This window comes from Aquarana catesbeiana, linkage group LG08, assembly GCF_042186555.1.
Source record: "Aquarana catesbeiana isolate 2022-GZ linkage group LG08, ASM4218655v1, whole genome shotgun sequence".
Lineage (NCBI taxonomy): Eukaryota > Metazoa > Chordata > Amphibia > Anura > Ranidae > Aquarana > Aquarana catesbeiana.
The window spans coordinates 116210405-116236613 of record NC_133331.1 but is presented as its reverse complement, the minus strand read 5'-3'; the positions used below and the strand labels follow the sequence as shown (position 1 = coordinate 116236613).

The following is a 26209-nucleotide window of genomic DNA, read 5'->3' as shown; positions in this document are numbered from 1 at the left end:
CCGATCACTAGATATACTACCTGATCACCCCTCAGAGGGCCCTTCACCCCCCACAAAACTCGACACTCAGTACGAATGGCAAACAGTGTCCAGAAAGAGCAGTACCAAACGAAATAACTCAAAGGCACCCAAATACAAAACCTAATCCTACTTTATCGCATCAAGGTTCCTGATAAAGCCTGGAGCATGTACCAAAGTTCTCCCCCTCCTGAGATATGGGCATTTGTTGTGCCCTCAGACGCAAGTTCAACCTCAAAGTTATTCTGCAATACTTGTTTTTTTTACAATTATCTTTTATTTTTTCCCCTACTCTGACCTCTCTCTCCCTCTACTGGTCTGAACTCCAAGTGGACATCCTCAACAATGTGGATCCAAGAAGCAATAACCAGCTCAACAACTGTCGACTCATCAAAACAAGATGGACTACTCCACTGAAACCAAGGTACTACACGCATCACTCCTCACATTACCTTAAATGGCGCTTAAAATAGTTTCATTTAATGTAAACGGCCTCAACCACCCGGCCAAGAGAGCTTCTGTATGGAAAGAAGCAATAAAACTCCAAGCAGATGTCTTATGCCTCCAAGAGACACACTTTGCCACTGGTAATACCCCACATTTTCAACACCAGCAATTTCCTCATGTGTTCCTTGCCTCAGCTCCTTCGAAACAAAAAGGGGTCCTTATCACTATTAGGGACTCTGTGGCCTTTCATCTTTTGGAAACACATGTAGACCCAGCTGGAAGATATATAATACTTATAGGAGAACTTAATAACAAACCCTTTACCATCGCCAATCTATATGCTCCTAACTCTCACCAACTCCGTTTCCTTAGAAGACTCTACCGTAAAATCTCTACTGTCCAACAGGGATCTCTGATTGTTTGCGGAGACCACAACATATCACCTGACCACTCTTTGGACACTACCTCCAAGGCCAAGCGTCCTCCTCCCTCACTTCAGCCTCTGCTACACTCGGAAAATATATTTGATGTATGGCGCTGTCAACATGCAAATGAGAAGGACTACACCTTTCATTCTGCTAGACATAATTCATATTCCAGAATAGATTTGATTATGGTAGATAAAATGTTACTACAGGCAGTGTCCTCCTCCACCATACATGACATAACATGGTCTGACCACGCTCCTGTATCGATCACGGTGGTGGAGGGGCACACCCCAAGCCCGGCATATATCTGGAGAGCCAACACACGTATTCTTCAAATGCCAATGCCAATACTGGTTCGGTGTCTGATCCGGCAGTACTGTGGTGCGCCCATAAAGCGTTTGTTAGAGGGTTGATGCTTCAGATAAGTGCAAGGGAGAAAAGGCAGAGGGCGCAAAAGCTAAACTCACTAATCAATGATATCAAAGACCTGGAGACATCAAATAAACAAAACCCCAACTCTCATAATGCTCAAAAACTATCCCAACTTCGTTTGGATCTCAGACTCCTATTGATCGAAAGATATGACAAACACATACAATACCTTAAAATGTCTCACTACTCATCGGGTAATCGTGCAGGCAAATTCTTAGCCCAAAGACTCAAGATAGCTAGAACCAAGTCTAAAATTCCTTTCTTGATACACCCCATCACTAAACACAACATTTACAATCCTAAAGACATAGCAAACTCTTTTGCTGAATACTACTCTACGCTATACAATCTGAAAACAGACCCTGACACTCCACAGCCAACAGAGGAGAAAATTCAGGCTTTTCTGTCGCAACTCAATCTTCCTTCTCTATCTCAAACACAACTTGAGGCCCTCAATGCCCCCATAACGGAGTCTGAGATCCAAAAAGGGATACGCTCACTTCCCCTGGGTAAATCTCCAGGCCCAGATGGCCTCCCAAACGGGTATTATAAGGCATTTCAATCCATACTAGCCCCAACCCTACAGACAGTGTACTCTGCTGCAGTGTCCTCTGCCTTGTTTCCCCCAGAAATGCTTAAAGCATATGTGGTAACTATCCCAAAACCTGGTAAAGAGCCTACTTCTCCGGCCAACTTCAGGCCAATATCATTACTCAACACCGATGTTAAGCTTTATGCAAAAATATTGGCCCACAGACTACTTCCCATCCTCCCACTTCTTATAAAACCCGACCAATCTGGCTTCACGACGGGAAGACAACCGGCCGATGCCACCAGAAGGGTCATCAACATAATACAGCATGCCGGGTCGTGTCGGACACCTTCTCTGCTCCTCTCTTTGGATGCGGAGAAGGCGTTCGACAGGATACATTGGGGTTACATGAACCAAACCCTGCAAAAATACGGGTTCTCTGGCCCCATCCTATCTGCTGTACGGGCATTGTATTCTTCTCCCTGTGCACAAGTCTTCACGTCTAATTTACTATCTGATACCTTCAACATATCAAATGGGACTAGGCAGGGCTGCCCCCTCTCCCCCTCAATTTTTAACCTACTGATTGAATCCCTGGCAGAAAGAATCAGAACACATCCGGAAATCTCAGGCTTCTCCATACAAGGAAAATCACATAACATAAATCTATTTGCAGACGACATCATCTTATTCCTCTCTCAACCTAAAATATCATTAAGTCATGCACACAGTACCCTAAATGAGTTTAGCAAGATCTCCTATTATAAAGTCAATTTTACAAAATCAATTATACTAGATTTAGGAATAACCCCCTCCTTAAAATCCAAACTTCAGACATCCTTCCCCTATACATGGAGCAAGACGAGCATCACCTACCTAGGTCTTACATTGACCAAAAACCCAAATGACCTAGCAGAAACCAACTACTCCTCTTTAATTACTAAACTCACCAAAGAAACAAATAGACTAGCCAAAATAGAACTAACTTGGTCGGGCCGTCTTGCCTCATTCAAAATGCTAATCTTACCCCAAATACTGTACATATTCCGAACATTAGCTGTCCCAATACACAACACACATATCAAAGCCTTAAACACTCTACTTTCCAGATACATCTGGCAATCCAAGAGACCAAGATGCTCTAAAATCCTCCTGGTCAAACATAAAAGGGCAGGAGGCATGGGACTGGTAGACATTAGGGACTATTATCGTGCAGCAGTTCTCACACAACTTAAAGAATGGTTTGACCCAACATCTGACAACCTATGGTGCGGAACTGAAAGAACTCTAATCCCTTCTAACAACCTGCAATGTTTCCTACTTTTAGATGTATGGAAACCCCACCCATTACACACTCTCCCACTCACCCTCCAAGCATCATTATCTGCGTGGAGAGACCTATGTAAAACCCCAACTCCACCACCCCAACTCCAGGAAATCCCTATACCCATAGCAATTATTTCTCAAGCCATCCCCAATCTTAACATGGGAGAATGGCACAACAGAGGTGTTAAATTTATCACGGATTTATATTCTAATAACTCCCTTATCCCCTTCACTACACTGCGGGACCAATATAACCTATGCCCTGCGGATCAATATAAACATAATCAAATAGTTCATCTCCTGCGCTCTATTAAATCATATCACATATACCTGCCTAAAGAAGCGTGGAAATATCTCACCTTGAAACCCACTCCTCCAAAAGGTATCTCTATGTTCTATAATATTTTTCAAGGCAAACTAGATTTTACCAAATCTCAACCTTTCCAGAAATGGGAAACAGATCTAAACGTGCACATTGCAAACTCACAGTGGCAGTGTGCATTTAGATCACTCTATAAAGCTTCAAAATGTGTCAACCACTGGGAACTTTCCCAGAAAATTGCACTACGCTGGTATCTTACACCTTACAGGATTTCAAAATTTGGAAATAATGGCTCCCCGCTATGCTGGAGAAAATGTGGCTCCATAGGTAACCTATTACATATGTTCTGGTCCTGTAAGCACCTAACTAGTTTTTGGAACTCTGTCTTCCGGTCTATTTCTAGCATCACAGGAATTCTGACCCGCCCTAAACCAAGCTTGGCAATTTTAAACGTGGGTATTGAAACTTTCCCTCCTGAATTTAAAACCGTAATCACCCATATTCTCCTAGCTGCTAGAACACTAATAGCCAAACATTGGAAGGCAGACAGAGCTCCAAATGTATCCGAAGTCCTCACAAACACCCAGACACACTATGTATATGAATCTTTGATAGTCATTAAGAATGGTCAGAAAGAAAAGTTTGATAAAAATTGGAAAATTTGGACAACATGGTTTAAAGGTAACTGACTTTAGCAAATATTAAATGAACCATTCAAAACCTAGCTGCTTCCACTATGTTCACATGAGATCAGACCGCAGATGAACCTCCTTCCGCCTTCCCCCCTCCTTCCCCTACTCCCTTCCTCCTACCTTCCCTTCCTTTATGTTATTATTTTCTTTATACGTTAAACTTCCAGTTATATTATATCCGCATATGGATAACATGTTATTCAGTTATATCTATACCAATGATATTAATACGCCTTACGAGACCATTGCCTTAATAATATCTTGGAGATTAAGATTGTCTAAATAAAATAGCTATACCTTTGTTAATGTAATATTGTACAACACAATGGTGTAACACTGTACTTTATGTATAACATGCAAAACTCAATAAAAATCATTTAAAAAAAAAAAAAAGAATATATAGGGCCTGGGGACCCCATGCCTTTCCTTTTTTTAATTTGGGTGCGGGGTTCCCCTTAATATCCATACAAGACCCAAAGGGCCTGGTAATGGACTGGAGGGGGGTACCCATGCAGTTTTTCTCACTGATTTTCATCCATATTGCCGGAACCCAACATTACATTAAAGCCGCAAGCAGTTTTAAATGACTTTTATTCCTTTAAAAATGTCATTTTGTGCAGGGACTGTTCTAAGCATGGGAAACACGCGCCACTTTAGAGGTATACTATAGACACCCCCAGGCACGATATTTAAAGGAATATTTCACTTTTTTTTTTTCACTTTAAGCATCATTAAAATCACTGCTCCCGAAAAAACTGTTTTAAAATGTTTTTAAAACTTTTTTTTGCATTGATATATGTCCCCTTGGGCAGGACCCGGGTCCCCAAACCCTTTTTAGGACAATACCATGCAAATTAGCCTTTAAAATTAGCGCTTTTGATTTTGAACGTTCGAGTCCCATAGACTTCAATGGGGTTCTAAAATTCGCACAAATTTTTGGTCCGTTCGCAGGTTCTGGTGCAAACCGAACCGAGGGGTGTTCAGCTCATCCCTACTTGTTAGCAAACAGTAGGATTTCAGGAAAAATCTGGGATTTATTATCTGTGAATTTATAAAATCATTAAACACAAGTTTGAGTTGGAGCAAAGTAGTTAGTGCACAAAAATGTAAATGTAAACAAAGACAGTTTTAATATATGCAGAAAAGAGTAGGGATCACTTACTGGCACTGTGTTCTGCTGTGTGTGGGAGCTCCTAATATCAGTTGCATGCTGTCCTGTCAGATAAAAGAGATGCTGTTAAGTGAGCTTCAAACATAAAAAAAATGATAGCAGGGGAATGCTATATAGTGTCATTTAAGTGACAGCTCTGACTCTACCTGGGGCTGCTGAAATCAAATCCAAGAGGGCAGCACCCAGCAGCAGTGTAAAGCCTGTTCAAAATCAAAATAATATTAACAATTACAGAGAGAATAAAGCTGAATACACACATTGCATTGTAATAAACCTGTCACTGCAAGGATACCTAGAAAAACAATTATTTTCTGCATGTCCCAATCACATTGCAATGCAGTAGAGAGCTGTCTGCTGAATTGTATTGTAGCACACTGTACAGAATCACATGCCACTGTACAGCAGTGCAGCTCATTTCGCTGCTGTACAGTGACATGAATGACATGTACTTTTGTACACACAAATAAAGTTTGTACAAAAAAAGGGATCTGTGAGGGATGCACTGAATCTCGCATCTCAATGGCGCTACCTCAGTCTGGAATGGATAGCTGTCAGAGGGCCCAGAAACAACCAACCCATGTGAAACAATAAAAGTTAAATATTCCTTTAAATATCGTGCCTGGGGGGTGATTATAGTATGCCTGTAAAGTGGCGCATTTTTCCCGTGTTTAGAACAGTCCCTGCACAAAATGACATTTCTAAAGGAATACAAGTCATTTAAAACTGCTTGCGGCTGTAATGTAATGTTGTCCCCTGTTGCCTTATGAGTTTATGTGAAATCTCCATTAATAGCTGTAAAATATTTTAATTATGAATATATTTTATTTAGCTTGCATCTAGGAAAGCCAGGCAAAAGGGCTTCAACGAAGCGCTTCTTAAGAGCAGACAATGCAGGGCCGAGGCTTGTATATACAAACAATGGAGAGCCAATTCCATTGTTTTACACCTACTCACTTAAAAGGGTTCAGAATCACTAAAAGCAGAAGTTAAGGTTTTTGGGGGATACAGAACCATACACATTCATTATAGGTAAAGGTGTGTAGGGGCAGGCAGCTGTTTCCGATAAAAATCTTCCTTACAATGCCTTCTTTATAGCCGTCATCTACTGGAGTCAATTCATTAAGAATTAGATACCGCATACATTGTTGTGGCAAAATAACTCCTGTAGTATTTATCTCACAAGTAGCTAATTCACATAAAAAACAGAAAAATGGGGTTCCCCTGAGTGGATTTTCCCGGCACTTGCACATAAGATATGTATAGTAGCAGAGTACAGACTCATATAGAGAATAAAAAAGTATGTTTATTAATGAAAGAATTCATTTTCTAAAAACAATGTGGACGTCATGAATAACAAAAACATATTACATAATCGACATGGTCAACAATGATAACGTATACAGAATAAAAAACTCTCTTCAAACCCGATGCGTTTCGGGGTACATAGTATATCAGTCCTTCTTCAGGGGAATAATTGAAAAGAGGGATTCATCTGAATTAATTGGAAAAAATATGATAAATCAATCGATTATTATATAGAATTATCGATAGAAATCCGTTTAGAGGTTAAATGATCAGTTGATCACTTACCTGAAAATTTTATCATTGGTTGCTCTGAGGAAAAGTTTAAAAACCACATAAGAAAAGCAAGGCGTATTGCGGGTGGTGGTAGCCAAGTGTATAGATGTAGATACAAGTGCTGCTCCTTAAGTGTTATGAATTCAAGTAGATGTTAGTATACCACAACTCTAAACAAGGAGGCACAAGGTTTCACCAATTCCTGCCCCCCACGGATGCGTGCAAGCCAGAGCGATATACTGGGGCTAAAGAGGCAATCCTGTAAACAAAATTTGAATGAGTACCAGGAGTATAAAAAATAACATTTAGAAAAAATTATTAGGGGGCAGGCTGGTGTGGGAAATTGTCAAATACAGATTGAAAATTTTATGTAATATAAATTACCTGTGTTGTGTAGAAAATTTATAATCTATCTTATAAAAATATATAGAGACATTCCACTATAGAGTGGACAAGTATATATAATGTATACAGGTAATGTACAATTTACGCAGGTTATGTGTAGATAATGCTGTGGTGGACCCAACTATTTTGTTTAGCACTGATTCGCCCATATGGATCCAGTGCTGTAATCGTAGTGTATTGAAAAACCTGATTTGCAGACTAATGGTTGAGTCTTGAAAGGAAAAAGGCAGTAATGCTGGCTGTATATTCCCAGATGAACATTGCATAAGAGAGAAGAAAAGCTCAGCCACATCCTAATTTGTTGTAATGGGCGGCAGGGGCGGCGCCACGCATCCCCGTCTCAGGGGGTTGTAATGAGGCTTCTCAGCTGACGGGCTCCATTACACAGCTGTGCGCGATTACAGCACCAGCTGATTGGGGCCCGTCCACTATATACATCAGCCCCACTCATTCCCAGCTAAGGCGATCTACCTGCCGGACGCTGGGCTATGTAGTTAGCTGAATCTATACACCATTGAATCAAGGTACTTGTTTTTCTCTTGTGTTACAACAAATTAGGATGTGGCTGAGCTTTTCTTCTCTCTTATGCAATGTTCATCTGGGAATATACAGCCGGCATTACTGCCTTTTTCCTTTCAAGACTCAACTATTAGTCTGCAAATCAGGTTTTTCAACACACTACAATTACAGCACTGGATCCATATGGGCGAATCAGTGCTAAACAAAATAGTTGGGTCCACCACAGCATTATCTACACATAACCTGCGTAAATTGTACATTACCTGTATACATTATATATACTTGTCCACTCTATAGTGGAATGTCTCTATATATTTTTATAAGATAGATTATAAATTTTCTACACAACACAGGTAATTTATATTACATAAAATTTTCAATCTGTATTTGACAATTTCCCACACCAGCCTGCCCCCTAATAATTTTTTCTAAATGTTATTTTTTATACTCCTGGTACTCATTCAAATTTTGTTTACAGGGTTGCCTCTTTAGCCCTAGTATATTGATCTGGCTTGCACGCATCCGTGGGGGGCAGGAATAGGTGAAACCTTGTGCCTCCTTGTGGAGAGTTGTGGTATACTAACATCTACTTGAATTCATAACACCTAAGGAGCAGCACTTGTATCTACATCTATACACTTGGCCACCACCCCCCGCAATACGCCTTGCTTTTCTTATGTGGTTTTTAAACTTTTCCTCAGAGCAACCAATGATAAAATTTTCAGGTAAGTGATCAACTGATCATTTAACCTCTAAACGGATTTCTATCGATAATTCTATATAATAATCGATTGATTTATCATATTTTTTCCAATTAATTCAGATGAATCCCTCTTTTCAATTATGCCCCTGAAGAAGGACTGATATACTATGTACCCCGAAATGCGTCGGGTTTGAAGAGAGTTTTTTATTCTGTATACGTTATCATTGTTGACCATGTCGCTTATGTAATATGTTTTTGTTATTCATGACGTCCACATTGTTTTTAGAAAATGAATTCTTTCATTAATAAACATACTTTTTTATTCTCTATATGAGTCTGTACTCTGCTACTATACATATCTTATGTGCAAATGCCGGGAAAATCCACTCAGGGGAACCCCATTTTTCTGTTGTTTATGTTTTGGATGTGGCACGGCTCCTTTCTTCCCTAGGAGAGTTGGTCGCTCTTTCTCTAATTCACATAAAACAGCATGGCTCACTGTACAAAGCATGTCTCTTCTGCAGTAAAAATGTTGTCTGTGCACCCATTTTAACCACTTCAGCCCCTGAAGGATTTACCCCCTTCCTGAGGCCATTTTTTTGTGATACGGCACTGCATCACTTTAACTGACAATTGCGCGGTCGTGCAAGTTGCACCCAAATAAAATTGACATCCTTTTTTTCCCACAAATAGAGCTTTCTTTTGGTGGTATTTGATCACCTCTGCGTTTTTTTTTTTTGGGGCTATAAATAAAAAAGACGGACAATTTTGAAAAAAAAAATATATTTTTTACTTTTTGCTATAATAAATATCCTCCGAATTAAAAAAAAAAACAATTTTCTTTAACAGTTTAGGCAGATGTCTATTCTTCTACATATTTTTGGTAAAAAAATCGCAATAAACGTATATTGATTGGTTTGCACAAAAGTTATAGCGTCTACAAAATAGGGAATAGATTTATGGCATTTTAATTTTTTTAATTAGTTTTACTAGTAATGGCGGCGATCAGCGATTTTTATCAAGACTGCAACATTGTGGCGGACAGATTGGAAACTTTTGACACTTTTTTGGGACCATCGACATTTATACAGTGATTAGTGCTATAAAAATGCACTGATTACTGTGTAAATGTCACTGGTAGAGAAGGGTTTAACACTAGGGGGCGATCAAGGGGTTAAATGTGTTGCCTAGGTGTGTGTGAGGGGATGTGACTGAGTAGAGGAGGAGCCAGATCGTTGTTCCTACTTAGTAGGTACAGACGATCTGTCTCTCCTCCCCTGTCAGAACAGGGATTTGTGTGTTTACATTTTGGCTCTCATGCCTGCGATCGAGGGTGGCCGGCCGGTGCCTGCTACGGCTCTTAAAGGAGCCACCGTACATATACTGCAATTCATGCAGGAGAGCCATCCTGCCACCGTATATCTGTACAGGAGCTGGTTGGGAAGTGGTTAATAGGTTCTGGATGGACCCTCTGCACACTGCTACACCCTTCTCAGCAAACTATGCAATGAAAAACAGGTAAATTTAGTTCACATATATTGCAATACACATTTAAGCTGACCAACTGTGTCAGAGTAATCCCTCTTCTGGCCAGTCCTACACTGCCTTGTCACTGCAAATGAAAAGGTGGACACCATGCCAACATGGGGCATAAAGACCCAAGGTGGGGGAGAGCGACTAGGTTCAGATCTGGTCACTGACCTGTGTTAAAACAGAGAAAAGATATACCTGTGCTCAAATATCAATAGCTTCTACATGTATTTAACCACTTCCCATCCGGATTATAGCAGAATAGCGGCTGGGCGGTGGTTCCGTTAGCCTGACTGAACGTCATATTATGTCTTTCAGGATAACAGCCGGCACGTGCCGTGGGTCTGACACACCACAACACCAATCACGGTAAACAGCCTCTGACCAGGGGCTCTTTACCATGTGATCAGCCGTGTCCAATCATCAGTGCACACCAGTATCACCTATCGGTGCCCATCAGTGCAGTATATTAGTGCCCATCATCAGTGCCCATCAGTGTCACCTCATCAGTGCCACCTCATTGGTGCCACCTCCTCAGTGCCCATTAGTGCCGTCAGTCCAGCCTCATCAGTGCCCATCAGTGAAGAAGAAAACATACTTATTTACAAAATTTTATAACAGAAACAAAAGAAAACTTTAAAAAAAAAAAAAATTCAGTCTTTTTTTTTTCGTTGTGCAAAAAATAAAAACCCCAGCAGTGATCAAATACCGGCAAAAGAAATCTCTATTTGTGGGAACAAAATGATAAAAAATTTGTTTGGGTACAGTGTAGCATGACCGTGCAATTGTCATTCAAAATGCGACAGCGCTAAAAGCTGAAAATTGGCCTGGGCAGGAAGGGGCCAAAGTGTCTGGTATTAAAGGGGTTAAACTATCAGGTGCTAAAGGGGTGTGACCACATATTATTTCAATAGTTTTTATTGAGTTTTTATAGAGAAGGGTACAAACAGATAAAAATGTGATACACTCTGTACAGTACATCTTTTGTGAAAAGATCACACATAGTATACCATGCCAAATAAAGTAACATAAACTTGAACTGTGGAGGTAACAATACTTATCTTACAGTTGAAGTACTGCCACTAGGGATGAGCCGAACACCCCCCGGTTCGGTTCGCACCAGAACCTGCGAACGGACCGAAAGTTCGCATGAACGTTAGAACCCCATTGACGTCTATGGGACTCGAAAGTTCGAAATCAAAAGTGCTCATTTTAAAGGCTAATTTGCATGGTATTGTCCTAAAAACTGTTTGGGGACCCGGGTCCTACCCCAGGGGACATGTATCAATGCAAAAAAAACTTTTAAAAACGGCCGTTTTTGCGGGAGCAATGATTTTAATGATGCTTAAAGTAAAAAAAAAAAAAGTGAAATATTCCTTTAAATATCGTACCTGGGGGGTGTCTATAGTATGCCTGTAAAGTGGCGCGTATTTCCCGAGTTTAGAACAGTCCCTGCACCAAATGTCATTTTTAAAGGAAAAAATCTCATTTAAAACTGCTTGCGGGTTTAATGTAATGTCGGGTCCTGGCAATATGGATGAAAATCAGTGAGACGGACGGCATGGGTACCCCCCAGTCCATTACCAGGCCCTTTGGGTCTTCTATGGATATTAAGGGGAACCCCGCACCCAAATTAAAATAAGGAAAGGTGTGGGGCCACCAGGCCCTATATACTCTGAACAGCAGTATACAGGCGGTGCAAACAAGACAGGGACTGTAGGTTTGTTGTTAAGTAGAATCTGTTTGTCATTTTGAACGGGTACATTTTTAACGTGTTTAGCTCCAGCCAAAAAATCTTTTTTAAGCTTTTTGGAAAACATAGGGAAGGGTTATCACCCCTGTGACATTTGTTTTGCTGTCTTTCCTCCTCTTTAGAAGATTTCACCTCACTTTTTGTCCCAATGACAAATGTTTTTTGAGAATTTGGGTTTTTTTGTGGAACAAGGATTGGAAAGCATCAGTGGAAAGGAGAAATGTTTTTCCCATATTAACTCTTGCAGGAGAGAATTTCCCTTCCTAGGGGTAGATTTCATCTCACTTCCTGTTGTTTCCTTCCGTTTGCAAGTAGGAGTCGGTTGTAAGTTAGATGTTTGAAAGTGGGGGCCTGCCCTATATACTCAGCAGAAATTTGGGCCTTAGGTGTTGTTGTGGCCACAACAACGTAAGCCCTCACAGGGCCCTGCTGTGAAATATTAGATCAAGAATTGTAATTACATGCCCCTGTTGAACAGGGGCAGAAAAACTGGGCCTTTGGTGGTGGTGTTGGTGCCACAACACTGTAAGTCCTCACTCGCTCTTGGTGGGTGCAGAAATGGGCCCTGCTGTGAAATATTAGATCAAGAATTGTAATTACATGCCCCTGTTGAACAGAGGCAGAAAAATTGGGCCTTTGGTGGTGGTGGTGTGGGTGCTGGTGCCACAACACTGCAACCCCTCACAGACACTCTAGTTGGAACGCAGGAACGAGCCCTGCTGCAAAGTATTGCATCAAAAATTGTAATTACACGCCCCTGTTAAACAGGGGCAGAAAAACTGGGCCTTAGGCACTGGTGCTGGTGCCACAACACTGCAACCCCTCACAGACACTCTAGTTGGAACGCAGGAACGAGCCCTGCTGCAAAGTATTGCATCAAAAATTGTAATTACACGCCCCTGTTAAACAGGGGCAGAAAAATTTGGCCTTAGGCACTGGTGCTGGTGCCACAACACTGCAACCCCTCACAGACACTCTAGTTGGAACGCAGGAATGAGCCCTGCTGCAAAGTATTGCATCAAAAATTGTAATTACACGCCCCTGTTAAACAGGGGCAGAAAAATTGGGCCTTAGGCACTGGTTGGTGCTGGTGCCACAACACTGCAGCCCCTCACAGACACTCTAGTTGGAACGCAGGAACGAGCCCTGCTGCAAAGTATTGCATCAAAAATTGTAATTACACGCCCCTGTTAAACAGGGGCTGAAAAATTGTGCCTTAGGCACTGGTGGTGGCGCCCAGAACCAAAAATGTTCTTATAAGCTATCAGTGTGATGATTGAGGAGGAAGAGGATAATTACTCAGGGAAAGTCACTCAGCATCAGCATAGGCAGTCTTTGAAGGGATCTGAGATTTAAAAAAAAATTATTCGGTTACATCAGCATCAGGTGCTTGCTAGCTGGTGGTGATCCAAGACTGATTCATTTTTATGAAGGTCAGTCGATCGACCGAGTCCGTGGACAGACGCACCCTGTGATCGGTTACCACGCCTCCAGCAGCACTGAATGTGCTTTCCGAAAGAACACTGGATGCAGGACAGGCCAGTAGCTCAATTGCATACTGGGCAAGCTCTGGCCAGTGATCCATCCTCAAGACCCAGTAACCCAGAGGATTTTCGGTGGGAAAGGTGTCCAAGTCTGATCTTGCCCCTAGGTATTCCTGCACCATGTAAAACAGACGCTGGCGATGGTTGCTGGAACCGATCATACCTTGGGGCTGCGGACCAAAAAATTGTCTGAACGCATTGGTCAGACGGCCACCTTCTCCACCGCTCCTTCTTTGACTGACCAAAGCCTCAGCAACACGTTGTCCAGAAACAGGAGTTTGTAACCTCCCAGTCTCTGGGAACGCGTTGCACAGACCTTTCTGCAAGGCCTCCTGAAGATGTTTCATCCTCTGCCCCCTCTGCGATGGCAAGATAAGGTCCGCAACCTTACCCTTGTAACGTGGATCAAGGAGGGTTGCCAGCCAGTATTGGTCCTTCTCCTTGATACCATGAATACGAGGATCCTTACGCAGGCTTTGCAGGATCAGGGAGGCCATGCAGCGTAGGTTCGCTGAGGCATTCAGTCCGGAGTCCTCTGGGTCACTAAGGACGACATGGTCCGCAGCCACCTCCTCCCAGCCACGTACAAGTCCATGTGTTTCTTGGGACTGATCCCTTAAAGACTGCTGCTGATGCTGAGTGCCAGGCTCCACCTCCATACTGACACAATCTTCCTCCTCCTCCTCCTCCTCCTCATCCTCTTCCTGTGTGATCGGCGGGCACGCAGGAACACTGTCTGGATAAAGGGGGCCTTGAGAGCTAAGGAAGTCCTCCTCTTCCTGCCTCTGTTCTGCCTCAAGTGCCCTGTCCATTATTCCACGCAGCGTGTGCTCCAACAGGTGGACAAGGGGGACAGTGTCACTGATGCATGCACTGTCACTGCTCACCATCCTCGTGGCCTCCTCAAATGGTGACAGGACAGTGCATGCATCCCTGATCATGGCCCACTGGCGTGGGGAAAAAAACAAGCTCCCCTGACCCTGTCCTGGTGCCATAGTCGCACAGGTACTCATTGATGGCCCTCTGCTGCGTGTGCAGCCGCTGCAGCATGGCCAACGTTGAGTTCCACCTGGTGGGCATGTCACAGATTAGGCGGTTCTTGGGCAGGTTAAACTCCTTTTGGAGGTCCGTCAGCCGAGCACTGGCATTATATGACCGGCGGAAATGCACACAGACTTTTCTGGCCTGCCTCAGGACATCCTGTAAGCCCGGGTACCTGCCCAAGAACCGCTGCAAAACCAAGTTAAGGACGTGAGCCAAACAGGGCACATGGGTCATTTGTCCCTGTCGGAGGGCAGAGAGGAGGTTGGTGCCATTGTCGCAAACCACCATTCCTGCCTTAAGTTGGCGTGGCGTCAACCACCTCTGAACCTGCCCCTGCAGAGCTGACAGAACCTCTGCCCCAGTGTGGCTCCTGTCCCCCAAGCACACCAGCTCAAGCACCGCATGGCATCTTTTGGCCTGCGTACTTGCATAGCCCCTTGAACGGCTACGGAGCACCGCTGGTTCCGAGGACAAAGCACAGGAAGAGGCCATGGAGGAAGAAGAAGAGGAGGGGGTGGAGGAGAGAGGTGTGTCACAATCATTAGAATTTTGGAGGCGTGGTGGCGGAACAACCTCCAACACTACTGCACCTTGTCCTGCATCCTTCCCAGCTGCCAGCAGAGTCACCCAATGCGCCGTGAAACTTAGGTAACGTCCCTGTCCATGCCTGCTGGACCATGAGTCAGCGGTAATATGCACCTTACCGCTGACCGCCCTGTCCAGCGAGGCATGGACATTGCCTTCCACATGCCGGTAGAGAGCCGGAATTGCCTTCCGTGAGAAAAAGTGGCGTTTGGGTACCTGCCACTGAGGAACCGCACATTCCACAAACTCACGGAAGGGGGCAGAGTCTACCAACTGAAAAGGCAGCAGTTGAAGTGCTAGCAATTTTGCCAAGCTAGCATTCAACCGCTGGGCATGTGGATGGCTGGGAGCAAACTTCTTTCGGCGGTGCAGCAGCTGGGGCAGGGAAATTTGCCTGGTACAATCTGAGGTTGGTGTACCAAAAGCAGATTGCCCACAAGTACTTGGCTGTGACACACCTAATTCTACACTTTCATTCCTCTCAGTGCAGGTCTCAGAGAGGACTGAAGGTATAGTGGGGTTGGAGATCTCAGCTGATGAGGAGCAAGGAGAGGTCCTCTTTGTTCTTTGGTGTGGGTCTTTTAGATACGCTTGCCAACGAACTGCATGGCAGATCAACATATGTCTGGTCAAGCATGTGGTACCCAAGCGGGAGATGTTTTGGCCACGCGAGATACGCTTGAGACATATGTTGCAAATAGCAGCGGTGCGATCTGATGCACTCGTCTCAAAAAAGGCCCACACCAAAGCACTTTTTGAATAACGCGCAGAGACTGCAGCGCCCTGCACATGTGGAGCTTTGGGGTGTGATGCAGTCAATGTGCTGCCCTTAGGCTGGCCCCTGGAGGGCATCCTGCCTCGTTGGTGATGTGCCGCCTCCTCCTCCTCTCTCCTATCAGGCACCCACGTTGAGTCAGTGACCTCATCATCCCCTCCCTCCTCATCACTGGAGCAGACCTGGCAGTATGCTGCAGCAGGGGGAGCATGACTGCCAGATTGCTGTCGTTCTTGGGCACCCCCTCTGTCCGTGCTCATGTTACTGCCTTCATCGAGCTCAGTATCATCATCAGAGCCTTCCAAACGCTGGGCATCCTCCTGGAGCATGTACCCAACACTGTGGTCAAACAGTTCGAGGGACTCCTCAGGAGGACATGGTGGGGCTAGGGAAGGAGTCACTGATGACATTGAGCCAAGCTTTGCCAGACAAAGTACCTTGGGCATGGGTGAGAGAGGATGAGGAGGATGAGGACGGCTTGGTCATCCACTCGACCAAGTCTTCCGCATGTTGCGGCTCAACACGGCCAGCTGCCGAAAAAAAGGCCAAGCGTGTCCCACGGCCACGTGCTGATGAGGATGCACCGTCTCCACGACCAGCACTAGACACAGAGCCTGCTTGCCCTCTCTTATTGGCTTGTGACTGTCTGCCTCTCCTTCTTGGCCTTCCAGACATACTAATGGCCTGTAGCTGTACTAAGCTGGGATATGTATATATATATATATATATATATATATATGTACTGATATTGCAGCTAGCAAAATCAACTGCCTGCCTGTAGTATGAGAACACCACCAACCTTCTACAGGTAGCTTTAGCTGAACACTGTGAGGTGGACGCACACCACTAACTTGTAGGTTTAGCTGAACACTGTGAACAGGACGCACCCCACTAACTTGTAAGTTTAGCTGAACACTGTGAGCAGGACGCACCCCACTAACTTGTAGGTTTAGCTGAACACTGTGAGCAGGACGCACTGCACTAACTGTAAATAGTCTAGCTGCCTGACTGTGATACTAATAGGATCAAAAGAACACCAGTAATTTTCTTCAGGTAGCTGTATATACTATAACAAGACAAGCCTGCCTGTCAGTAAGAAGATAACAGGAACGGATCTAGCTGAACACTGTGAGCAGCACGCACTGCACTAAACTTGTAGGTTTAGCTGAACACTGTGAGGTGGACGCACCACACTAACTTGTAGGTTTAGCTGAACACTGTGAGCAGGACGCACCCCAATAACTTGTAGGTTTAGCTGAACACTGTGATCAGGACGCACCCCACTAACTTGTAGGTTTAGCTGAACACTGTGAGCAGGACGCACCCCACTAACTTGTAGGTTTAGCTGAACACTGTGAGCAGGACGCACCGCACTAACTTGTAGGTTTAGCTGAACACTGTGAGCAGGACGCACCCCACTAATGTGTAGGTTTAGCTGAACACTGTGAGCAGGACGCACCCCACTAACTTGTAGTTTTAGCTGAACACTGTGAGCAGGACGCACTGCACTAACTGTAAATAGTCTAGCTGCCTGACTGTGGTACTAATAGGATCAAAAAAAACCCAGAAATTTTCTTCAGGTAGCTGTATATACTGTAACAAGACAAGCCTGCCTGTCAGTAAGAAGATAACAGGAATGGATCTAGCTGAACACTGTGAGCAGGACGCACTGCACTAACTGTAAATAGTCTAGCTGCCTGACTGTGGTACTAATAGGATCAAAAGAACACAAGCAATTTTCTTCAGGTAGCTGTATATACTGTAACAAGACAAGCCTGCCTGTCAGTAAGAAGATAGCAGGAACGGATCTAGCTGAACACTGTGAGCAGGAGGCACTGCACTAACTGTAAATAGTCTAGCTGCCTGACTGTGGTACTAATAGGTTCAAAAGAACACCAGTAATTTTCTTCAGGTAGCTGTAAATACTGTAACAAGACAAGCCTGCCTGTCAGTAGGAAGATAACAAGAACGGATTTGGCTAAACTGAATACAGTGTATATATATATATATATATATATATGCAACACCTGGGATGCATACATATATATACACAATACACTGTAAGTGCAGCTAACTGACTGACTGTTCTGCCTAATCTATCTAACTCAAATCAAATGTCACTGTCTGTCTCTCTCTCTCTCTCAATGAACGCCGGAACACACACTACACAGGGCCGCTGTGCAGGCGGCCTTATATAGTTTGGGGCGTGTACTAAATCCCCTGAGCCATAATGGGCCAAAGCCTCCTTGGCTTTGGCCAATTACGGCTCTCTGTTCAGGCGGCGCTGTGATTGGCCAAGCATGCGGGTCATAGTGCATGCTTGGCCAATCATCAGCCAGCAATGCACTGCGATGCCGCAGTGAATTATGGGCCGTGACGCGCCACACAAAATTGGCGCGAACGGCCCATATCGTTCGTAATTCGGCGAATGACCGAACAGCCAATGTTCGAGTCGAACATGGGTTCGACTCGAACACGAAGCTCATCCCTAACTGCCACCTATCCTGGGCACCTCATCTGGGAACAAACTGTGTCCAGGTTAGAGTGGAAGTACAGTCAACTATGATCAGTGTCACATCGATATTGAAGTAACTTGAGGTGGTACAGGATCAAGACTGGAAACAGGATAGTTAGATACATTGGTTGGTACACAATCCACATACTGGTGTAATCTGTAATGGGAGGCATCATTTTTCCTGTACAGAGGTTGAATGACTTATAATTTGATTTGATTAGGCAAGTTAAGCTTGCCAAGATGATAAAGGAAAGGGGAATGAAAAGGGAGGGAAGGGGGTTAGGAATAGGGCGAGCCAGTCACCATAACAGAAGGACTTTCAAATTTTGAATGTGGAGCTAGGATTTGATAACCAGGGTTCCCATTTATCTCTAAATACTGTGAGACTGAGGTTTGTGATTGACAGTAATTTCTCCATCTCGCATTGGCGGTTGAGAGTGAGAATGGCATCACTAGGATTAGGTGGATTAATAGTATTCCACTTCCTTGTAATAGTTATTGTTGCTGCTAATAAAAATTGTATGATCAATACTTGGAACTTGGGAAGAAATTTGTGAATGTTCAGGTGCAAGATGGCTAGTTCCGGATGAGGTGCAATATGTCGGCTACAAATATCAGACATTATGGAAAAAATCTTGTTCCAGAATGACCGTAGTGATATACAAGACCATAATATATGGTATAGAGTTCCAAATTCTCCACATTTTCTCCAGCACAAGGCCGATTGGGATGGGTAGAATTAGGAAAGTTTGTACGAGGTAAGGTACCACGAATGTATTACATTTGGGTAATGTTCCCAGTGGTTAATGCACTTGGATGAGGTATAAGTGGTAAATAAATTTTTCATCCAATAGGTGTCTGTGAAGGTTTTTCCCAAAGCCTCTTCCCATTTTAGCATGGTAGTGGTCTTTGAGAAGGGATCTTGGGTGTTGTAGATATTATAAAACAGAGAAATACGCCTTAGAGGGGATGTTGGTTCAAGGAAGAAGGTATACATGGAGACTGGAATTTCTAAGTGTAGAGGTAGAGGATGTTTATGGAGGAATGAGCGTACTTGTAAATAGGTAAATTGTGTGGGCGGCGGAAGGTCGAAGCGGGTAGATAGGGTTTCATATGTGTGGAGGGATGCATCCTGGTATAGGTCTCTCAAGAGAAGAAGGCCTTTATTTTTCTATAATTTAAGGTCAATGCAGGGTATAAAGTGTTGGAGTACTGACAGTGGGGTAGGGATTTTAAAAAGTGATCCCTTGTGTGAAGATAATAGGGGTATTTCTGACCATAATTTGATGGAGATTTGTACAGTTGGGATATTAGAGATGGGTGGCGGAGCTCCCATTCTACTAGCGATAAGAGTCGATTGGTAATTTTTATGTGGAAGCGCGTTGGATTCCATAAATGCCCACATATTATGTTTAGGGGTGTTCCACCAGTATCTAAGTTGATCTAATACTCATGCTTTATAATATGCCATAATATTGGGTACTCCCATTCCACCATTCCTTCTATGCCTTAACATAATATTGAGGGAGCATCTTGGGGGTTTGTGGTTCCAAATAAATTGAGTGAAGAGTTTTTGGGTGGTGGAAAGGAAGGTTTGTGGTAAGGGGATTATTAAGGTGCGAAAGAGATAAAGGAGTTTTGGTAAGAGCAGCATTTTTAAGGTCGCTATTCTTCCAGCCGTTGAAAGTTCCTGAGTCCTCAGAAGGGATAGTTGTCGAGGCAGTGATTCCAAGAAGGGCTTAAAGTTATGTTCATATAGCTGTGAGGTGTGTGCAGTTAGTTGAATTCTTAAGAATGTCAAAAAGTGGGGGGACCACTCAAAGGGGAACCTATTAGTTAGGTAAATTTGCATGAAGGGTGGAACATTAAAACCTAAAATTTGGGACTTTGTGGCGTTTAATTTATAGTAGGATACAGCACTGAATTCTTCCAGCAATTTCTGTGTCTCATGTAGCGATGTTTTGGGGTTAGAGAGCATGAGCAGGACATCATCCGCAAATAGGCTAATTTTATGTTCAGTATCGCCAATAGTGATGCCTGTAATGTTGGGATGAGACCGTAAACTTTCCGCCAATGGTTCCATAAGGAGCGTAAAAATAATGGGCGATAGGGGACATCCTTGTCTAGTTCTGTTAGTTATTCGTATTGGTTTGGAGATAAATCCTGAGGTGAGTACAGTGGCTGATGGAGTGGAATAAAGGGATAGAATGGCTGTCTGTATCCATCCCGTAATCCCAAAATTATCAAGCACTGTCTTGAGAAATCCCTAGTGGACCCTGTCAAACACCTTCTCCGCATCCAAGGAGAGGAGCAGAGAAGGCGTCCGAGAGGGAACAGCATGGGAGATTAAATTAATGATACGTCTAGTCCCATCAGGGGCCTGGCCACCCGGAACGAAGCCCACCTGGTCAGGATGGATAAGAAATGGTAAGATTTTTTGTAATCTGATTGCTACAAGTTTGGCAAATATTTTAACATCAGCGTTTAGAAGAGATATAGGCCTGTAATTTGCAGGGGAGATGGGGTCTTTTTTGGGTTTAGGGATAGTCACGATCACAACTCTTAACATTTCAGGTGGGAAAGTACCAGAGGAGGAGGCAAGGTCGAATACGGATTGTAGATAAGGAGCAGTTTAAGAGGAAAGATATCTATAGTATTCATTCAAAAAGCCATCGTCACCTGGGGATTTGTGATTGGGTAATTTTGTGATAAGTGAGCAAATCTCTTGGGTAGTAAAAGGTTGGGAGATGGCCTGGAGTTGATCGCCATCAAGGTTAGGTAGTTTGATTTTGTTTAAAAAGTTACTAATGAGTACAGGAGAGGGTTGGGGAGTAGAGTCATCATTAGGGAGGTCATATAGGGACTATATAATCCGCAAAGGCATTGGCTATATCCCTTGGGTTAGATAAACTATTCTTAGATTGAGAATGAACAATAGAAGTGATTTTTTGTTTAGTCTGTTTTGCTTTTACTTTTTTGGCCAGCCAGGATCCTGCTTTGTTATGGAGGCCGTAATAATTGGATTTAAGGTATTTGAGATGGGTTTCATATTTGTAAAGGAGCAGGGACCTTAATTTTTGCCTGTCTTGCAAGATATCTTGTGTGAGATGGGGATTTGGGTTCAACTTATTCTCACGTTCTTTTAAGGTTATAGAATTCAGCACGTCTTCGATCTGCCTCCTCTTTTTTTTGACAAATGAAGCCATTTTAATCAGTACCCCCCTCATATAGACCTTATAAGTATTCCACAGAGTAAATCTATTGATATCAGGAGTGTCATTATACCTAAAAAAGTCATGGTGTTCTTGTACGATCTGTTGGTACAATTCCTTGTCCTCCAATAGGGAGGTGTTTAGTCTCCATATTGGAGGAGGGGAGTTGCGAAATGTGTCATCAAACTCAAGTCAAACTCAAGTCAAAAGTCAATGCGGGAGTAGGAAGAGTGAGCTGCAGACAAAAAAGTAAAATCCTTCTCCGATCCATGGAAGCAACGCCAGGTATTATACAGCTCGTATTTATGAAGTAAGGGGACAATTGAGTGGCCAGGTCTTCTAGCGAGGGTGGTGGAGTCCATGGTGGGGTTCAGGATAGTATTAAAGTCTCTGCCAATAATAAGGATACGCTGCGTCACTTCCATAGCCTTGGTGAATAGAGGAGTAAGGAATTTTCTCTGTTGAACGCTCGGAGCATATAGGTTAACTAGAGTAAACACTACTTGATTAAGCTCGCAGATGAGGATGATGTACCAGCCTTGGGGATCCTGGATAGTGCGTATATGACGAAATGCCACAGAGTCCTTGACAGCAATAAAGACTCCACAAGCCTTTTTTGGGCCGTTGGCCATGTACAAATGAGGGAAATGTCTAAAGGACACTCGAGGGCACTTGTGGGCAGCGAAATGGGTTTCCTGAGCAAAGATTATGTCAGCTTTGAGAGAGTGTGCTTCTTTCATTAGCGCTGCACGTTTAAAGGGGCTGTTGAGGCCCTTAGAGTTCAGTGACATGAATTTTAGAGGCATAGTGAAGAATGTGAACTTACTAAGGTATTGTTGCAGAAAAAAACATTGTAGAGAGGAGAGTCAGGGAAAGAGTACCTGGTATGTGGAGATTTCGGCCACCGAAGAGTCAGTGTAGAGTCAGAGTCAGTTGGTGGGTTGATTGGAGGGTCTTTTGTTGTGATGAGCATCAGGGGAAACAAATGCGATAGTCCAGATTGAGTTCTGCTAGACATAGCGGTGTAGATGGTGACTGGCTGGATGGTAGAAACTAGAGAAAGAGGGGTCAAACAAAGGAGAAACAGATACAACATACATAAGAAATGCCTGTCAAAACGCAGGCACAATGGGCAGCCGGAGCTGCTGTGGTGTCGTGGGAGGGAAATCATACTGCCAGTGCTATGCACTGAGCCAACGAACCACAAAAAGAAAGAAGAGTAAACCAGGTGATTTAGCTCCCAGCCTCACGCTAATACAAAGGTCATGCTGGTGGGGAGAGGTCTAGTTGTAAACAGAAGATTCAAATCAGAGCCTTTCCGTTTGTGGTTGTTTCGGAATAGGCAAGGCAGGGGGTTGCGCATCTGCAGGGAGTAGTTGCCACTGTTTGAAGAGCTGGATGCCTTTATCCACACTGTATATGGGGTAGGTTTTGCTGTTCCAGGTGACCAGAAGCTTTGTAGGGAAGCCCCATCGATAAATTATACTGTTATTGCGGAGGATTTTAGTGAGCGGGGCAAGCTTCTTTCTGTTCAACGCTGTCTGTTACGATATGTCCGCATATAGGGATATTCCATTGAATTCCTCTGGCACTGCAGGGCTCTGTTTGGCTGCCACCATGACATGTTCTTTGACGTGGTAGTAGTGGATACGTGCTAGGGTGTCTCTTGGTGCAGTGTCAGGTAGGAATTTAGGTTTAGGTATACGGTGGGCTCTGTCCACGCAAAGCTCAATATCGCTCAGAGATGGAATGAGGGCCTTCATGAGGCATTGCACATAATTTGTTAAATCGTTTGGCGGAATGGATTCGGGTATTCCCCTAAATTTGATGTTGTTGCGCCGTGAGCGATCTTCAAGGTCCGCCATCTTATATTGGAGGCGTTCCATCTCAGATTCTTGATCCGCATAGGCATCAACGAGGTCATTATGTGCAAAGTACAGATCTGCCATTTTAGTTTCTAAGTGTCAGGTTTTGACAGCATGTGTTTGGACAGTCTCATTTAAGGGTGCAAACATGTCTGAAAAATAATTAAACAGAGTGCTTCTGAGGGAGAGAAGCATGTTTTTCATGGTATTCTCAGAGATGGATTGTTCAGTGGCTGGGAACATTTCAATTGACATTCCTGGGTGCATGTTCTGCAGAGATACCTGAGGGGGAATGCTCTGCAGTGCAGGGGAGAACGCATCTTCCTCCCTGCGCTGTTTAGTTTTCACTGGGCTGCGAGTGGAGGGAGTAGATGGGGGAGTGGTAATATGCCTCCCTGTGACTTGATGGCCGTGTTGGGATCGGGCCGTTCCCGTGGAGCTAGGGCTGGCGCCATTTTGCCCACCTCCCTGAGGTACCGCGGGATAGAAATCTGTGAGGCGCTGCAGCTGTCTATTCATCTTCGGCCGCTTAGTCATCGCTCCTGCGGGTGACAGGCGCTTCGGTGAGCATGTGTGGAGCCGGAGGAGACCTCACCCCGTTGTCGTTGAATGTCGCTCAGAGCGTGAGGCTGCCGGAGCTCTGAGTTATGCGGCCATCTTCTCCACCGGCCCGTGTGACCACATATTAACACTACAAATTCTGGATGGACTCTCTGCACACTGCTATACACCCTTCCCAGCAAACTATGCAATGAAAAATAGGGATATTTAGTTTGCATATATTGCAATACATTTGTAATATTTTTGGCAATATTTTTTAAGGACAAATTGGGCTGTTATTTGGTAGTAAATGATGAATATCTCCTGTTTTTTTTAATTTTTATTTACCCCTTGGAACAAGCTCCCCTTTAAGGGCTTTAGAATTCTGGGGGGCGGGGCTTTTGGCCATGTGACTCCTGTAATTGGCTATCACGACGGTCACATGATCAGAAAACTCCCGATTGCAAGCAGCGATCGGGAGGTTTCAGTTAGCTGCCGGTCACTATGACGGGAGCGTGCATAGCGCCCACTCTCAGCACAACTCTATTGGCACAAATATGCGGCCGCTCGCTGCTAAAGCCCAGCCGCTGAGAGGCCGCATATTTGAGTGCGCTCCGCTCCCCGCTCACCCCTCCCCCCCAAAAGGTGCCAAATGTGGCACCGAAGGGGGGGGGAGACGAATGAGCGGAAGTTCCACTTTTGGGTGGAATGCCGCTTTAATTTTTCCTTGGTAAGTGTGGTAATAATCCTGTGCTTCATGAAAAGGCAGTAAAAATACTATTGCTTAAGGCTTTATGTAAAGCAATATTATATAATACACATGCAAGTAAAGAAAAAAAAAAATAGCAGCAGCGAGTGACAGTCCAGAACTTTAGCTTATAGGTGTAGTACATTAGTGATTAAATTTGATGCTTTGCAATAACATTTTATTATTTTTTTTTCATTGATTTAAAGCAAGCATGAGTTATAGGAATGTAGCAGAATGAGAGTTGTGCATCCCATAAGGTCATTTCATATTCTGCTACATAGGGTCTGTTCACATGGCAGCAGTTTCTGGGTGGTTGGCCTGTCCTGTGCCCTGGAAGTGACCAGGCAGTGCTACTGGAGATCTATGCTTTGCTCTGTGTGATATATTGTACATTTTTTGATCACTGGACATATATGCCTTGTCAGTGCTAGGAGTGTGGGGGGGTGGAGTCTGTATTGTGACATCTGTGCTGGGGGAGGGGGTAAGTCTGCACTGAGGGGCCTGCGTCTGAGGGTTTGGTCTGCACTGGCACTAAGGAGTATGTGCCCGAGGTTTTGGTCTGCACTAGGGATGAGCCGAACACCCCCCGGTTCGGCTAGCACCAGAACCTGCGAACGGACCGAAAATTCGCACGAACGTTAGAACCCCATTGACGTCTGTAGGACTCGAACGTTCGAAATCAAAAGTGCTCTTTTTAAAGGCTAATTTGCATGGTATTGTCCTAAAAAGGGTTTGGGGACCCGGGTCCTACCCCAGGGGACATGTATCAATGCAAAAAAAACTTTTAAAAACGGCTGTTTTTCGGGAGCAGTGATTTTAATGATGCTTAAAGTAAAAAAAAAAAAAGTGAAATATTCCTTTAAATATTGTACCTGGGGGGTGTCTATAGTATGCCTGTAAAGTGGCACGTGTTTCCCGTGTTTAGAACAGTCCCTGCACCAAATGTCATTTTTAAAGGAAAAAATCTCATTTAAAACTGCTTGCGGGTTTAATGTAATGTCCGGTCCTGGCAATATGGATGAAAATTAGTGAGACAAATGGCATGGGTACCCCCCAGTCCATTACCAGGCCCTTTGGGTCTTAAACCCCGCACCCAAATTAAAATAAGGAAAGGTGTGGGGCCACCAGGCCCTATATACTCTGAACAGCAGTATACAGGCGGTGCAAACAAGACAGGGACTGTAGGTTTGTTGTTAAGTAGAATCTGTTTGTAATTTTGAACGGGTACATTTTTAACGTGTTTAGCTCCAGCCAAAAAATCTTTTTTAAGCTTTTTGGAAAACATAGGGAAGGGTTATCACCCCTGTGACATTTTTTTTGTTGTCTTTCCTTCTCTTCAGAAGATTTCACCTCACTTTTTGTCCCAATGACAAATGTTTTTTGAAAATTTGGGTTTTTTTGTGGAACAAGGATTGGAAAGCATCAGTGGAAATGAGAAATGTTTTTCCCATATTAACTCTTACAGGAGAGAATTTCCCTTCCTAGGGGTAGATTTCATCTCACTTCCTGTTGTCTCCTTCCGTTT

At 43.9% G+C, this 26209-nt stretch overlaps 1 long non-coding RNA gene across 1 annotated transcript in view; it reads right to left on the bottom strand.

Annotated features, from left to right (window-relative positions):
* LOC141105293 (uncharacterized) overlaps window positions 1–26209 on the bottom strand; it is a 153314-nt gene that overhangs the window by 5227 nt on the left and 121878 nt on the right. The window contains exon 2 of the long non-coding RNA XR_012235552.1: window positions 5360–5412. This is a non-coding gene — a long non-coding RNA (uncharacterized lncRNA). The remainder of the gene's footprint in view (window positions 1–5359; window positions 5413–26209) is intronic.